This window comes from Symsagittifera roscoffensis, chromosome 8 (genome assembly GCF_963678635.1).
Source record: "Symsagittifera roscoffensis chromosome 8, txSymRosc1.1, whole genome shotgun sequence".
Classification (NCBI taxonomy): Eukaryota; Metazoa; Xenacoelomorpha; order Acoela; family Convolutidae; genus Symsagittifera; species Symsagittifera roscoffensis.
The window spans coordinates 33,213,379-33,231,717 of NC_087069.1; positions in this window are offsets into that span (position 1 = coordinate 33,213,379).

Below are 18,339 nucleotides of genomic sequence, written 5' to 3' on the forward strand. Positions count from 1 at the left end.
TCCAAATTCACAGAAAAAAATATTCTATTACGAGGCCCAGGTGAACGCTAAATCCTCAGCTAGGCTCTTTTCTTTACGAGGCCAAACTGTGCACTGGATAGGAGCACAATTTTATTTCTGTATGTTCCTGGATTCCAGTGACAAGTCTTTAAACATGTTGAAATTTTGTCGGAACGATCAAAGTGAAGGAAAGAACAAAAGAAGAACAAAGAGAGTGTCCTTGTTGCGGAGTCCGCCTACAATGCATAAAATGCACTTGTAGAATCCAGAAACGAAGTGTTAGTTACAGTGCAACCCAAAAGCTTGCTCACGCAGCATAAAATGCGGAATCCTGATTAAGCTGAGGAAATCAACACCTGTTTATAATAGATTTAGTGAAACTGGCATTTTCAGCGGCAGTGGCTTTTTTGACAGTCAAATCTTCATTTTGATTAATTAGATAAAAAAATTTCATAAGGTATGATTTTGGAGATCAAATAAGATTGACAAGATTACCATCTTGTATCATTTGGTCTATTTCTCAGTTTTTGGCTTTTTTTAATCCTGACGTCATCCTATCAACACAAAAACAAATGCCGCCTCTCTATAAATCTCTGCGTGTTTTAAAGTCAAAGTTTAGCCCTATAATTTTAATATTTTAGAAGTTTTGAACACTTTTTGATCAAAATTCACACGTGCGAATGAGACTGATAGCAGCAGAAAAAATCTACACAAAAGAATTTTTTTTTGCCTTAAAACATTACAGAAAGCTATTTAACTTAAGAAAAAAATGTTGAATGTAAATGGTTTTATCCATAAAATTATACTCTCATTCAACAAAATGAATAAGTCTTCAAAACTCAAATCAAAATCTCCGTTGATTTGTTTTACCCTAAGACTGCCAAAAATCTGGTTACGAATTTAAGACGAACGAAATGAAATCAAGCAACAAAATATTTAAAGATCGGATATCATTTCATGCATCTTGTCATTCAGACAACCCTGAAAAGCAAGAATAATCAGTTGCTCTGGCACGGAAAATTCCGACTACCCTGGTTGAAGAAAAAATTTTAAAATCAAAAGAGAAATTGTAAGCTTTTTCAATATTCTTTACCCGGGTTGACCTCCATAGACCAAAAATGCTAATCATACAATTCCATAAACTAGTTTTTTTGAAATTGCTCCCAAAGATTTTTTTGTGTTTTTTTTTGTACTCAAACAAACATTTTTTGAAGAAAAAAAATTTTGCATGCAAAATTTAATTTTTGTGTGTATAGCGTAGTCCTGGATATACTAATATGGAATTCCTTTTCCTTTTCTCTTGATAACATTTTTCAAAAGTGCTCAAGACTCCGCGTTTTTTGTCGGGCATGTTTTTGTATACCTTGATCAATGTTTGGTAATTTGAAAATTCAAATTTTATAAATAATAATCTTTGAAAAATTTTCCCAAAATTTAAAAGTTTGATACTTTTGTTATATTCTTTGCGTGAGACAGAATTAAGACATTGCAGGCTGTTTCCAAAGCATTTTTAATGCGAGACGGTCAAACCGTTGGTAACTACGTTTGAGTATTCAAGGTTTATGTCATTTGTGTTCGGTTACGAACACAACCAAAAAAATTTGAGAAGTTAAAATGTAAAAAATCAATTGCTTTTGGTTTATGGAAAAATGCTAGTCATACAATTTCCATATATGATAAATACTAATCATAGACCTTTCATGCAATTTTCTGTACGTATAGAATTGTATGGAAAGTGTATGACTAGCATTTTTCCATATATGGAAATTGTATGACTAGCATTTTTGGTCAACCCGGGTAATCAATTGTTGAACAAAATTTCTGTTTTTTCTTTTAAAGAAAATGCTTCTGATTTATTTGAAAAAAGTAGGAATGAAGCATTATTAAGAAGTAATACAACTCTAGGACTTTAGTCAAAATATTTTTTGAGGTCTGCCTCTTTTACTGTCATAATTTATATAAATCACAAAGGAAAAAAATGGAAATGATAACAAACTTGATCCTCTGTGCTCTTCCTTTCAAGTGGTCAAATTCGGGGAGAAAAAAATACACCCTACGTTGTTGTTTCTGTACAATAGAAAAGTAGCGGTGTTATTGTCCCTGCAACAATTGAGTATTAGCGGTTTTTCAACAACCATTAGAATTACAACGTTCCTTAAATTCGGAAGTTCGAAATAGGCATTAAATAAATTTAAGCAAAACAAACAAAAACAAACCAGTTCAACTAAAATCTACAACAATAAAAAAATTGCATGTAATAATCTAAAGCATATCAATGCAAAAAAGGTAGCTTGCAACTTTTCCACCATTGTCTCTAAGAAGAAAGAAAGTTCGCATTTACTCTTCTTTCTCTTTCTTTCTCTTTCTTTTAAGTCTTTCAAGATAGTGAATAGAACATCAAGTCCCCAGTTACGTAATAACATTAGGTATAAAGTCTACAATGTATTAAGAAAGGGAATAGGATTGGTAAGGTTTCATGGTTTGTGTAATGGCAAGAGAATGGTAAGTAAAATGACGACTTTCTGGTTTTTCTCAACTTTTTTTGGAAAAAACCTCGGTGCGTGTTATCTAATTGGCAAATATCTTTGGTGTATGATGTGTAGATTGTGGAATGTAATTAGTTTTTTGGTTCATGGTAAAGAGTGTTTGGGTAAAAACTTGGACTTTTTATCAAAAAAATTTAAATTTTTTTCAAAAAATCTTCAAAACACGGTGATTTTTGGTATGTTTCGACCTATTAACTGTTTTATTAGATGATCTTACTTATAACAGAGAACTCCATCTAGCTGAAACTATGCTGAAACCTGCTGAAATTTCAAAAAATCTAGTTTTTTCAGAAAAAAATTACAAAGAAATTATAGAAATCCCTGCGTCATATTTTAATTTTACGGCATTTTTATAACAAAAAAACAACAAAATACTGCATCGTATATAATTTTAAAACATGAAAAAACTTCTTATTAATATATTCCATTGTATCAGCTTTATAATTTCAATGGTTTTCTATGAATTCCATCATCTCGAACTTGTCTTTTTGGATAAAAATAACTAAGTCCTTTCTTTGTTTGCTCATATAAGGCCACCATATGGTTTACGGTTCTGAATCCTCTATTTGCAGATATTTGGTTGATTGGTTCATCGATCAGTCTCCTATACTTTAGCATGGGCCCGTCTCCAGAGTCTTCTAGAATAGAACTCGTTTGTACAAATCATTACTACTGAAAAAGATTTAGATGATTTTTTGCCATAGCAGAAAATTGTCTTGCTACACAAACATAGCAGTACATACAGATTCCTCTTTGAAAAGTCCCGGCTCGCGTTTATAATATGTTTTATGCGTACTGAAACATCTTCAATGGAAAAAATTAGATTTTGCATCTGCATTGAAAGAGTCCCTGCAATCTTTTTCCCCCTTTTTTTCCAAGCAGCTCTCTTATCTGGCTGGATACAGGCAGGTAAATTTTCTTCTGCAAGTGCTAAGTACAGCTCCAACATTCTCAGTTTAGCATACTGAAGTATGAAAATCCACCAATGATGGGTTCTCGGAGCTCAATGGTTGATTTCAGCATTTCAATCTCATACAAGTCTTTCTCATGTGTGCTCAGTCTTTTAAACAGTGGTCCATTGATTGCCTTATGAGTTTTTTCTTTCGTTCAAGAAGAAATTACCTAAAATTTTCATGATTCCGTTACAAGACCTGATAAAAAAAATTGTTTCATTCTCTTCTAGCCTTAATCAATGAGTGTACAAAAAATTGAAACAATTCTGAGGAGAGTACTGAAAAAACGGCAAGTTTTTGTTCACTGCAAGCCAAGTTCCAAATAAAAGTTGAAGAGAGGGGTTATAACTGTTCCATTTTCTAGCTTGAAGCTAGACATCAGCATTCTCTGAGGATGTTTTAACATATCATTCTCGATTGCATAGTTTTTCATGTAGTCTCGAATATCATTTTTCAACTTCGGTGTTTTTGAAAACTGGAGAAAACTGGAAAAATTTGATTTTTCTTCATCTGGAGGAACCAAATTGAACTGAACATAGCTAAAAAGAGATCCACGTTTTATGTTTACTAAAAGGACTCCATGAAAAGTGGTATTTTCTAGAGAAAGTGGGTTCTGACAGGTTTTTTGATCTTGTCATTTGTTTTGAAGTTTTCCCACTCAAATTTGTGTCCGTTCTCTCTTTTGTATTCCAGTCTCATATTATCCATATCTCTTTTTTTTACATCGTTCAGTATTCTCGTCAGTTAAGGAGGGCGAATTTCTTGACAGGAACAGAAGTGGTAGTAACATCCCAATGTCTCGAATAAGGTTTTATCGTGATCACAATAACCGTCCTCATTAAAACAGTCAATTTTCTTCTGTTTTCCAGATCTGAAAAAACTCAAATTTGCATTCTGGTCTTGTTTCTTGGTAGAAAGACATGAGCATATTCTGAAAGTTGCGAGATCGGTTATGTCTGGTTTTAAACTTTTTTATATCTTTGTCAAGCTCCCATCTTGTGTACAATCCTGTTGGCATGCCTTGAAACATTGAGAAAGTGCAAAATTGTTTGCATAAAATCGAACGATCGATGTACATATATTTGATGAGTTTCTGAATAATTTCCCATCAATTACAATTTTTCGGGTACACACAATCGAAGGGTCACCGATCATGTCTTCTCGAATTTTTTTCACACAATTCTCTATCACTTTATTTGTAGACTTGTGCAGACATATGTTTGCTAGATCTGGAAGAGTACATCCAAGTTCCAACATAACAATCTCCTTGTTATGATAAAAATGAATCAGTTTTTGCATTGCTTCCAGAGTTGGAACAACATTATTGTTGTTTAACAAGGCAAAGAGTCTCTGAACACAGTCATTCCGTTTTTCTTCCAAGTCTCTCGTAAGTAATTGTACTTATCCAAACCAATTGGAGGCACAGTTTTGATTTAAAGCTTTGTAAGTGCTGGTTGTTCGTCATGCCTACTTTTTCTCAGCTTCTCATAATCAATGAAGTTTTTGTCTAGAGGATTGGTGTTTCTAAGTGCAACTCAAACAAGGGATTAGGAAGGACTAGATCAAATTCAAGTCATACCTACATATCTCTAAAATGTTGTTTCAAATCAGTGAGTTAGTTTTTCTGAATTTTCGAAAACTGGATCGACATATGTGTCTCCTACGAGTCTTCAACGCATTCATATTCGTATTCGAATTGGTTGAATAGTGTTACCACGTTCGTTCAGCTGATCAAAGAACTTTTAAACAGGCAATTTTTAACATATCCATCAAGATGTTGTTTCAAATCAGTGAGTTAGTTTTTTTGAATTCTCAAAAACTGGGTTCAAATATCTGCCTCTTCCGAGTCTTCAACGCATACTTTTAAATACTCGAATTGGTTACTTGAATAGTTTATACCCTGTTCGTTCAGCTGATCAAAGATTTTCTTCATTCCTTCATTGACAGCTACTTTAACAGTTTGGATTTTTTTTCTGATCTCCAGCTTACTTTGCTCAGCTAACAGCTCGAGGTTGGTTACAAAAACAATAATCAACTTCTGTGGATCCTTGTTGTACAAAAAGATGAATTCATCAACCAGTTTTGATGATATTGAGACTGAAAATGGAACATGTTTTCCTACCCAGGTTCTAGTTTGTCTCTCTTTTATTTCCTCTGTAGGAGCACAAGTCGACTCAAAATCGAAAGATTCTAGGTTATTAAAAAGTTTGTTGTCTTCAGAAACTGGAATAATGAATCCTTCTAGCTTTTCAAACAAGTTTTCTGGAAGCTCATATATTTTCTTTGGGGAAACATGCCTCACTCGAGCGTTGCATCTCAGTAGATGTTTGTTAAAATCGTCGGAATATTGAAGAAGATGTCAGAAAAAGGAAACTGCAAGCACTTGAAGAAGCTATCTATATCATTTGTTTGAATGACATGGTTGTTAAATCTTAGTAGTTGAACTGTTTTATCAAATCCTCCAATGCTTCTTCGAGCTAGTTCTCCTACTTATTCAGCTTCATGGATATCGAAATCGTATATAAAGATGTTTCTCTGCACAGTTTCCTCGATAATAGGTAATACTTCTGCTGAAACTCCACAAAAAAATCTAGGATCATAAACAGACTTTGTTATGAATTCTGTAAAGTATTTAGAAATGTGAGAGTCGAGATCATTGTGTCCATTTATGTACATTGCCAATGAGTGGAAAAGACACAACTGATCTATGTATGGTTCCTTGTTTTTGTTAGACAACCAAGTCTACTTTAGTACATAGCAAATGGGGTTTTTCAAATAGAGTATCGTTTTCATGAGCGTAGAAGTATCGATTTTTGCCAGTCTCATTATTTCGAAGAACAAACCCCTGAGCAATTATGGTGTAAGCAGCAGAATTGAGATTGTTGAAGTTTTCTTCAAGTTTCTCGTTATTTATTTTAGTATCTAACTTGGACATTTGAAGGTAAATACCTTATGTCTGCCATTATCCATCTCCGTATCCACCAGAAATTGTTGACAACCACTAAGTTCCACCATCTTCTACTTCTTCTTCCACAATCTTGTTCAAGTCAGGCACAGTATCATGGGTTTCCGTTGGTTAGCTCCAATATCTGAAAGTACTAATTGAATGAATGACAAAATATACTTTCTTCGTTTTACGAAATGACGAATTGCGAAACTTCAAGTAAAATTAATTGATTGTTTTTGATTGGCTTACAAAATTAGCCTACGCAGTTATACTTTAATGGTCATGACATCATCTCTTCTAAATAAATAACTTCAACACCTATTCAGTTTTTCTTCTATTCTGATGACGTCATCGCCTACGAAAATTTCCTTCAAAATTTCTAGTATTTTCCAGAAAGAGTTTCAAACAATCAGAAGACGAAAGTTTGGATAAAATATGATCAGTAATTTAAAAATATTAATTAAAACTATTCGAATTTTCTTGAGTTACTCTACACAAAAAAATATTCCGTGCGATTTCCTTTTTGATAAAGTAGATGTTGTTTCTTACTTTTTTCACATTTTTTAGGTCAATTACTTTGTACAAAACATAAATTTCCGACTAAGCAAGAGTCTCTTCAGGGAAAATTACATCAGCAAAGTGTGTACTTTCCAACCGATTATCGAGTATCAAATTTTTCAACTTACGGCTGAATTACACTTACCAAGAAAAAATATTTGAATTATTTTGAAAAATTTGTAGTCAGTAAGAAAGTCATTTTAGAAAATTTTAAAGATTCCCTTTTATTCTCTCTTCAATTCCCAAGTTTGTAATAACTCTTTTTTCCTCCATTTCTTTAAAAATTCTTTTTTCCTCCATTTCTTTAAAAATTTTCAAAATTCAAACTCTTACAAAATAAGATTCGGGATTAGATTACCAGAAATTTGCCTTGAAACACTCATCAACTCTGAGCTATCCTTTTAAAAAAAACATCAAAACCAAGGGTCATCAAAACCTTTCATTTTTTTTGATACTTGTATTGACAATATTTCTTTTTTTTACAATAAACAACATGTGATCATTCATTTTTGCAATTTCCTACCTTTTTATTTTTACATATGTGGAAGATTCCATTCCTAAAAGGTAAAATTTTCTTTGATTGGATACGACAACATAAGATAAATAAACAATTTTTTTGATTGGAAACGAGAAATTGTAAATCACGCCTTAAAAGGAAATTTGTTTCTGTTTAGACACGACTGTTTATCAAAACTTCCCTATCGGGGAGAGCTGAAAGGAAGCTGAATTCTGATTGGATACAGCTACCGTTCATATACAAAAAGTCTATTTTCTTTGGCAAACCCACACAATTGATTTGAACGTACTCTTCAATCTGAAGAAAAAATCATTTCGTTTTCAACTTTACTACCGTCATCTATCAGCGTCGTTTTCCTTGTTCCATATTCGTTTACTCAAAAAGTTATTTCCTAGACTGATTTTCTCCGTTCAGGACAACAACCTTTCATACTCGGTCGAGTTTTTGCTCGAAATGATGGCAATCAAGGTGCTCAAGTCAGTCTCTGGTAATTTCATGGCTAAAATGGATGTCCCAATTCAAGTGCGGCACCAGATCAAAAATATGAGGGGAGACTTCAATGGACACTACCAGATGCAGGTTGACATCACCCAGAATTCGTTTGGAACGAAGGGAAAGATGTCATAGAATGCAGAACAGATTGGGATGGGCTATCCCGAGGTTCCCGATCCAAGATATGTGGTTCAACCTGTAAACGGTTTCCTTTTTTCCCTTGGAAGAAGAAAGATTTATGGAAAACCCAATTACAATCGAAGAAGATGAGTGGTTTCCTGAGTCAAGGACTCCAGTGAGAATTTGCAAAATTTTTCAGCTGCTGGACAGCTCTTTGTGTTGTAAAAAAAATTTGGTTGTAGTCTTATGTTTTCTATTTTATTTTTTTTCACCCAGTACTTTTTTTGCCAAGAGATAGGAAAAAAGAGATAATGTATAAAATCATTAAAAAATTTGTTAAAAAAAATTTGCATATGTTTTAAAAATCAAATTAACTTTGCAATTGGCAAAATTTTTTACAACGTTTTTTCGCAAACATAGTAAAAAATTAAATCAATTTTAACATCTTGTAAAAATCTTCACGACGTTTTTGCACACCCCTAAGAAATTTCAACAAACTGTGCACCGTTAAATTTTGTCGCAGTGTTTTAACCACACATTTTGAAAAAAAATTTAAAAAATGAATATCGTAATTTAGAAAAAAATGTCTTAAATTTTTTTTTTAACATTTTAAAAAATATTGTACCGAAGTTTTTTGCACTGTTAAGAAATAAAAAATACGAATTTCTTTGAAATAATTTTGATTTTTAAGAATTTCGTTTTTTTTTGCATGTGTGTTGAACAAAAACGTCAGAAGAACAATGTAGTAAGATACGGAGTAGCACTCAAAGTCATCAATAATGAGAGCAATTTAACAAGTTTGTTTCAAAAAAATTTTTAAAAACTTTTGCTAGTGAATAAGAAAAGCGAAATTAGGTTTTGCAAGTTTTTCTTAAAAAAATTACGAAAAAACTTGCTTCTTACCTACAATTTTATCAAAATTTTTTCACTAACCTTTTCAATTTTTGATTGAGCGACTATCCGATTAATACCACGTGAAACTTAAAATTTTCCACTGAGCAGTATGATGAATCGTCAGACACTTAGTAGTCATTTTCGTGAACAAGTAGTCAAAAATGACAATGAATTTTTCTTTAACGTTTTCGAGACAGAGATAAAAAGATATTTTGCATTGTAATCCGATTAAAACAGATATATGTTTGACACATAGCAGATGCCATCACCAATTAATTCTTGAAAATGATTTTTATCTACATTCAAATAATTTTATAGTAGTTCTAGCACCTACGCAATGATCATATTTGGATCATCACCTACTCATTTTTCTGTATAAAGTTAAAATACATTGTTTGGAATGTACAGCGAGTCATCTATCATTCCTTTTTACTATATATTTTCAAAAATTAACCTTTTGAAATATCTACTGATCAATTGGCTCAAATCAAAAATGTATTGAAGAAAAGATTTTCTTTCCAACTACATTGAATTTGCTAAAAATCAAAGAAAAATTGGTCTCAAAAACCCAACAACGGAAAAATTTTACTTTGCTTCCTAGAGCTAAAGTGAAAGCAATCGAGACAAATTGAAAAACTCCAGCAAGTCTATCTTAAAACAAACAAAGAAGAAAGGATATCAATAAATATAGAATAATTTTATTCAGTACGCTTGGACTCGTTCTTCTATTGGAACCCTATTTTGACAAGACTCAACCATGCAGCAGAAATTTGCAAACTGTCATGCGATGCATGACATTACAACATACATGAAGAGAAGGGTTTGTATCACAATCAAGAAGTACAGTGTGAACAAGGCTCGCTACATTCAAAGTCGACTCTTCGCTGCAAAGGAGAAGTAAGGCTTAAAACAAATTGCCTATGTCAACTGTACTTTGAACGAATTCAAAGAACTGGCCTTTCTGTTTGTTCAGAGACTTTCTGTGTGTTGAGAACTGCAATGTTCATTAACCTTGTTAAGTGATGTTATTACAGTGATTTTAGGTAATCTAGATGATCATCTTCTTGAATCATTTAATAAAATCCATTGGTCTGAGCAGTTTTAAATCGAACCATGGTTTTTCCAGAAGACTTGTTTTAAAACTTCAAAATAAAGTGGGTCTTTATCATATCGTCCTACAAGAAAATACCCAGAAAATTTCGCTAACAATTTTCTTATCTCAAATTTTACCAACATTGCAAGATTTGGATGCAGACTCACAAATTTCTCAATTTGACTGGATTTGCTTCAAAATAGACGTAAATTTTTTTTTAAAGTTATAGTTCAGATCTTTAAAAAAGGGAGCATGTAGATTATCGTAAGATAGAAGACACTTACAAAAACGATCAAAAATATCAGTTCGAAAAAGAGGAGTATGATAAACTGGTTAATTTCATCCCCTCAATTTTGTCTCATGTAGAAACATTCAAAAAATTTCTACCATTATTGATAAATGCACTGTAGAAAACGAATTTTTAGAAATTGAAAGAAGTTCTCAGAAATTTTGATTTGATTAAGCATGAATTTTCCTGGAATACAAAGTAAAGAAAACCCTTTTATTGTACCTGTATTGTTTTGGACCCAAACATAAATTTGAAATAAATGGGCCAAAATTTTCTTTTTGGGGATGTGATTGGATACGGAAATTTCTGTCTGGATTAGTTTTTCGCAAATTTTAAAATCTTCACTTTTCATGCAACTCTACATGATGCAGTTAGATCAGTGAAGTGTATTAACTTAAGGTACCTGGTTTTTGTTTTGTTTTACCTAGATTTCCTATTTTCCGTTTTCTGAACTGCTTTACTGTTATTATAAAAAAATTTATGAACAGTACATGCATTGTTCGATTGTTAGTCATTTTAAACAAAATTTTTAGCAAAAACGGTTAACATCATGAGTCTGGTTATTTGGACTTTGAGTATTGAAAAACAAAGTAGTGAAAGAGTAAGGAGTTTTAAAAAAAAATGGTCAAACTGTGGGATATTCCTTTTTTCCTCCCAAAAATGGCAAAGCAACATCTCAATCTGTTTGGTGTGTTAAGCATCCTTATGGAAAAAATTGTAGCAGTTTTTATGAAATATAAACTGAGCTCGAAAAAAGTTTTTGCTAAAATTTATGAAAAATTAAAAAATCTGTCTGAAATTTTGGAAAAGTTGGATGAATACGAATGCTCATAATCATTTTGATTTTCAAATTTGAATTTCTTAGATGAAGAATTAGATTGGAGTTGTAACAACTGCCCATTTTGTCCTGCGAAAACTCTTCACTCTGCAGAAAGAAAAAAATTTGCATACGGAACATGAACTTGATGTATTTGGAATAAATTGTAAACCATATTAATCATTTTGTCTTGTTTTGTGTTATTAAAACTTGAATATTAATCATTATCAATTTTTTCATTCCAAAATTGAGATTGGTGATGAATGTGAATAGCAATTAAATTTAGGAAATTTTGTTTTTGATGAGAGAATCATGAACAAAATCAACGGAAGATTTTTGGACGAACAAGTAAAAGATCTCTGTTAAATTTCTGTGCAGATTTTTTGTCAAGTTTTTCCTACTAGCTTGAGAAATCGTTCGAATAAAATTATCCAATATATGCGAAGAAACAGCAGTTTGGGTAGCAAATTTATTGAGTACATTCGGTTATATTTTACCTTGTCCAAAGCTGTGAATAAATTAATTTCTGCATACAAATGAGTTTTTATTTCGCTAGTTGGTACAAATTGATCTGGAAAATAGCACTCTGATTTTTATTGGTTAAAAGTTGGTATATCTTATCCCAAATTTGACAATTTTGTTTAAATTTTTATTAACATTATGAACCTCTTTATGCATTCAAAAGTTCATCCAAGGATTTGACTTTGAACTGATTGAAAACCTTCCCAATATTAGAACAAAATACATGCTTTTATTTGATGACTTTTGTGAAGAAATTTCACACTCTAAATATTTTGTACAAATTGCTACTGCTGGAAGACACGGTGGACTGAATACAATATATATTAAGCATAATTTGTGTCAACAAAGCAAAGTGGGAAGAGATGCAAAGTTACAAAATACACATATAGTCCTGTTGAAGTCACCGAAAGATGTTTTACACCATTATGTTTGACAAGCACTAAGTTCCACCATCTTCCACGTCTTCTTCCACAATTTTGTTCAAGTCAGGCACAGTATCATGGGTTTCCGTTGCTTAGCTCCAATATCTGAAAGTACTAACTGAACGAACGACAAAATATACTTTCTTCGTTTTGCGAAATGACGAATTGCGAAACTTGATGTAAAATTCAATTGTTTGTTTTTGATTGGCTTACAAAATTAGTGATTTAATCCAAAAAAAGCGTATTTATACTAACAATGACGTCATCGCCTACGCAGTTATACTTTAATGGTCATGACATCATCTCTTCTAAATAAATAACTTCAACACCTACGCAATTTTTTCTTCTATTCTGAAGACGTCATTGCCCACAAAAATTTCCTTCGAAAGTTCTAGTATTTTCCAGAAAGAGTTTCAAACAATCAGAAGACGAAAATTTGGATAAAATATGATCAGTAATTTAAAAATATTAATTAAAACTATTTGAATTTTCTTGAGTTACTCTACACAAAAAAATATTCCGTGCGATTTCCTTTTTGATAAAGTAGATGTTGTTTCTTACTTTTTTCACATTTTTTAGGACATTTACTTTGTCCAAAACATAAATTTCCGACTAGGCAAAGGTCTTTTCAGGGAAAGTTACATCAGCAAAGTGTGTACTTTCCAACCGATTATCGAGTATCAAATTTTTCAACTTACGGCTGAATTACACTTGCCAAGAAAAAATATTTGAATTATTTTGAAAAATTTGAAATTAATAAGAAAGTCATTTTAGAAAACTTTAAAGATTCCCTTTTATTCTCTATTCAATTCCCAAGTTTGTAATAACTCCCCTGCAAAGTTCATTTTTCCTCCATTTCTTTAAAAATTTTCAAAATTCAAACTCTTAACAAATAAGATTTGGGATAAGGTTTCCAGAAATTTGCTTTGAAACACTCATCAACTTTGAGCTATCCTTTAAAAAAAACATCAAAACCAAGGGTCATCAAAACCTTTCATTTTTTTTGATACTTGTATTGACAATATTTCTTTTTTTTTACAATAAACAACATGTGGTCATTCGTTTTTGCAATTTCCTACCTTTTTATTTTTACATATGTGGAAGATTCCTTAAAGGTAAAATTTTCTTTGATTGGATACGACAACATAGGATAAATAAACAATTTTTTTGATTGGAAACGAGAAATTGTAAATCACGCCTTAAAAGGAAATTTACTTCTGTTTAGATACGACTGTTTATCAAAACTTCCCTATCGGGGAAAGCTGAAAGGAAGCTGAATTCTGATTGGATACGGCTACCGTTCATATACGAAAAGTCTATTTTCTTTGGCAAAACCTACACAATTGATTTGAACGTACCCTTCTGTCTGAAGAAAAAATCATTTCGTTTTCAACTTTACTACCGTCATCTATCAGGGTCATTTTCCTTGTTCGATATTCGTTTACTCAAAAAGTTATTTCTTAGACTGATTTTCTCCGTTCAGAACAACAACCTCTCATACTTGGTCGAGTTTTTGCTCGAAATGATGGCAATCAAGGTGCTCAAGTCAGTCTCTGATAATTTCATGGCTAAAATGGATGTCCCAATTCAAGTGCCGCACTAGATCAAAATTATGAGGGGAGACTTCAATGAACACTACCAGATGCAGGTTGACATCACCCAGAATTAGTTTGGAACGAAGGTAAAGATGTCTTAGAATGCAGAACAGATTGGGATGGACTATCCCGAGGTTCCCGATCCAAGATATGTGGTTCAACCTGTAAACGGTTTCCTTTTTTCCCTTGGAAGAAGAAAGATTTGTGGAAAACCCAATTACAGTCGAAGAAGATGAGTGGTCTCCTGAGCCAAGGACTCCAGTGAGAACTTGCAAAACTTTTCAGCTTCTGGACAGCTCTTTGATTTGTAAAAAAAAACTTGGTTGTAGTCTTATGTTTTCTATTTTTTTTTTCACCCAGTACTTTTATTGCCAAGAGATAGGAAAAAAGAGATAATGTATAAGATCATAAAAAAAGTTGTTAAAAAAAGATTGCATATGGTTTAAAAATCAAATTAACTTTGCAATTGGCAAAGTTTTTTACAACGTTTTTTCGCAAACATAGTAAAAAATAAATCAATTTTAACATCTTGTAAAAATCTTCACGACGTTTTTGCACACCCCTAAGAAACTTCAACAAACTGTGCACCGTTAAATTTTGTCGCAGTGTTTTTACCACGCATTTTGAAAAAAAATTTAGAAAATGAATATTGTAATTTAGAAAAAAATGTCTTTAATTTTTTAAAACATTTTTAAAAAAATTTGTACCAAAGTTTTTTGCACTGTTAAGAAGTAAAAACTACGAATTTCTTTGAATACAATTTGATTTTGAAGAATTTCGTTTTTTTTTACAAGTGTGTTGATAAAAAACATCAGAAGAACAATGTAGTAAGATAGGGAGTAGCACTCAAAGTCTTCAATAACGAGAGCAATTTAACAAAAATTTAAAAGTTTCTTTCAATAAACATTTCAAAAACTTTTGCTAGTGAATAAGAAAAGCGAAATTAGGTTTTGCAAGTTTTTCTAAAAAGTTACGAAAAAACTTGCTTCTTACCTACAATTTTTTGAAAAATTTTTCGAAATTGTTGAAAAACCAAAACAATTTTGCATCTTGTAAGAAATTATAATTAAGTTTTTGCAAGTTATTGAAAAAATCAAATCGAAATTTGCCTCTTGCAAAAAAATTTTTGCATAACTTTTCTTCAAATATTCAATTGATAGAAAAACTGACACTCTCTCTAATTACAAAACATCACTATATAGAAAAATTGACACGCTCACTATTTACAGAGCCATAAAAATCAACGAAACAATCAACAACTTTCAAGAAATCAGACTCGTTGTTTGTGTTTTGAATTTTTCGAATCCTTTCTAATAAAGCTGATCCAAGAGTCTGGGTAGACGCAAGCTTCTGAGCAGAGCTGAGATGATTCCTATTGATTTTTTTTGTAGCAGACGTTTCTTTGCAACACTGAGTAGTTTTTCCGGTATTCTACATTTCAAGTTGTGTTCGGCTGGACGATTCACTTGATTGAAAACTTCACCTCTTGATGAAATAATATTGGAAAAATTCTGTTTTTTGTATAAAGTTTAAAAAATTCAACAATTTGGTAAGTGAAAAGACGTTTCACTAACCTTTTAAATTTTTGATTGAGCGACTATCCGATTAATACCACGCGAAACTTGAAATTTTCCACTGAGCAGAATAATGAATCGTTAGACACTTAGTAGTCGAAAATGACAATGAATTTTTCATAAACGTTTTCGAGACAGAGATAAAAAGATATTTTGCATTGTAATCCAAAAAAAAACAGATATATGCTTGACACATAGCAGATGCCATCACCAATTAATTCTTGAAAATGATTTTTATCTACATTCAAATAATTTTATAGTAGTTCTAGCACCTACGCAATGATCATATTTGGATCATCACCTCCTCATTTTTCTGAATAAAGTTAAAATACATTGTTTGGAATGTACAGCGAGTCATCTATCATTCCTTTTTACTATATATTTTGAAATATTAACTTTTTGAAATATCTACTACTGATCAGTTGGCTCAAATCAAAATGTATTGAAGAAAAGATATCCTTTCCAACAAAATTGAATTTGTTAAAAATCAAAGAAAAATTGGTCTCAAAAACCCTACAACGGAAAAATTTTACTTTGCTTCCTAGAGCTAAAGTAAAAGCAGTCGGGACAAATTGAAAAATTCCAGCAAGTCTATCTTAAAACAAACAAAGAAGAAAGGATATCAATAAGTATAGAATAATTTTATTCAGTACGCTTGGACTCGTTCTTCTATTGGAACCCTATTTTGACAAGACTCAACCATGCAGCAGAAATTTGCGAACTGTCATGCGATGCATGACATTACAACATACATGAAGAGAAGGGTTTGTATCACAATCAAGAAGTACAGTGTGAACAAGGCTCGCTACATTCAAAGTCGACTCTTCGCTGCAAAGGAGAAGTAAGGCTTAAAACAAATTGCCTATGTCAACTGTACTTTGAACGAATTCAAAGAACTGGCCTTTCTGTTTGTTCAGAGACTTTCTGTGTGTTGAGAACTGCAATGTTCATTAACCTTGTTAAGTGATGTTATTACAGTGATTTTAGGTAATCTAGATGATCATCTTCTTGAATCATTTAATAAAATCCATTGGTCTGAGCAGTTTTAAATCGAACCATGGTTTTTCCAGAAGACTTGTTTTAAAAATTCAAAATAAAGTGGGTCTTTATCATATCGTCCTACAAAAAAATACCCAGAAAATTTCGCTAACAATTTTGTTATCTCAAATTTTACCAAAATTGCAAGATTTGGATGCAGACTCACAAATTTCTCAATTTGACTGGATTTGCTTCAAAATAGACGTAAATTTTTTTTTAATGTTATAGTTCAGATCTTTAAAAAAGGGAGCATGTAGATTATCGTAAGATAGAAGACACTTACAAAAACGATCAAAAATATCAGTTCGAAAAAGAGGAGTATGATAAACTGGTTAATTTCATCCCCTCAATTTTGTCTCATGTAGAAACATTCAAAAAATTTCTACCATTATTGATAAATGCACTGTAGAAAACGAATTTTTAGAAATTGAAAGAAGTTCTCAGAAATTTTGATTTGATTAAGCATGAATTTTCCTCGAATACAAAGTAAAGAAAACCCTTTTATTGTACCTGTTTTGTTTTGGACCCAAACATAAATTTGAAATAAATGGGCCAAAATTTTCTTTTTGGGGATGTGATTGGATACAGAAATTTCTGTCTGGATTAGTTTTTCGCAAATTTTAAAATCTTCACTTTTCATGCAACTCTACATGATGCAGTTAGATCAGTGAAGTGTATTAACTTAAGGTACCTGGTTTTTGTTTTGTTTTACCTAGATTTCCTATTTTCCGTTTTCTGAACTGCTTTACTGTTATTACAAGAAAATTTATGAACAGTACATGCATTGTTCGATTGTTAGTCATTTTAAACAAAATTTTTAGCAAAAACGGTTAACATCATGAGTCTGGTTAATTTCGACTTTGAGTGTTGCAAAACAAAGTAGTGAAAGATTAAGGAGCTTTAAAAAAATGATCAAACTGTGGGATATTCTTTTTTTCCTCCCAAAAATGGCAAAGCAACATCTCAATCTGTTTGGTGTGTTAAGCAACCTTATGGAATCAATTGTAGCAGTTTTTATGAAAAATAAACTGAGCTTGAAAAAGGTTTTTGCAAAAGTTTATGACCAATTAATTATTCTGTCTGAAATTTTGGAAAAATTGGATGAATACGCATGCTCATAAGCATTTTGATTTTCAAATTTGGTTTTCATAGATGAAGAATATGACTGGAGTTGTAACAACTACCCATTTTGTCTTGCGAAAACTCTTCACTCTGCAGAAAGAAAAAAAATTGCATACGGAACATGGACTTGATGTATTTGGAATAAATTGTAAACCATATTAATCATTTTGTCTCGTTTTGTGTTTTTAAAACTTGACTATTAATCATTATCAATTTTTTCATTCCAAAATTGAGATGGGTGATGAATGTGAATAGCAAATAATTTTAGGAAATTTTGTTTTTGATGAGAGAATCATGAACAAAATCAATGGAAGATTTTTGGACGTACAAGTAATAGATCTCTTTTAATTTTCTGTGCAGATTTTTTGTCAAGTTTTTCCTACTAGCTTGAATAATCGTTCGAATAAAGTTATCCACTATATGCGAAGAAACAACAGTTTGGGTAGCAAATTTATCAAGTGCAGTCGGTTATTTTTTACCTTCTCCACAGCTGTGAATAAAATAATTTCTGCATACAAATGAGTTTTTATTTCGCTAGTTGGTACAAATTGATCTGTAAAATAGCACTCTGATTTTTATTGGTTAAAAATTGGTACTTATTTTCCCAAATTTGACATTTTTAAAAAAAAAATTTATTAACATTATGAACCTCTTTATGCATTCAAAAGTTTATCCAAGGATTTGACTTTGAACTGATTGAAAACCTTCCCAATATTAGAACAAAATACATGCTTTTATTTGATGACTTTTGTGAAGAAGTTTCAAACTCTAAACATATTGTACAAATTGCTACTGCTGGAAGACATGGTGGACTGAATACAATATATATTAAGCATAATT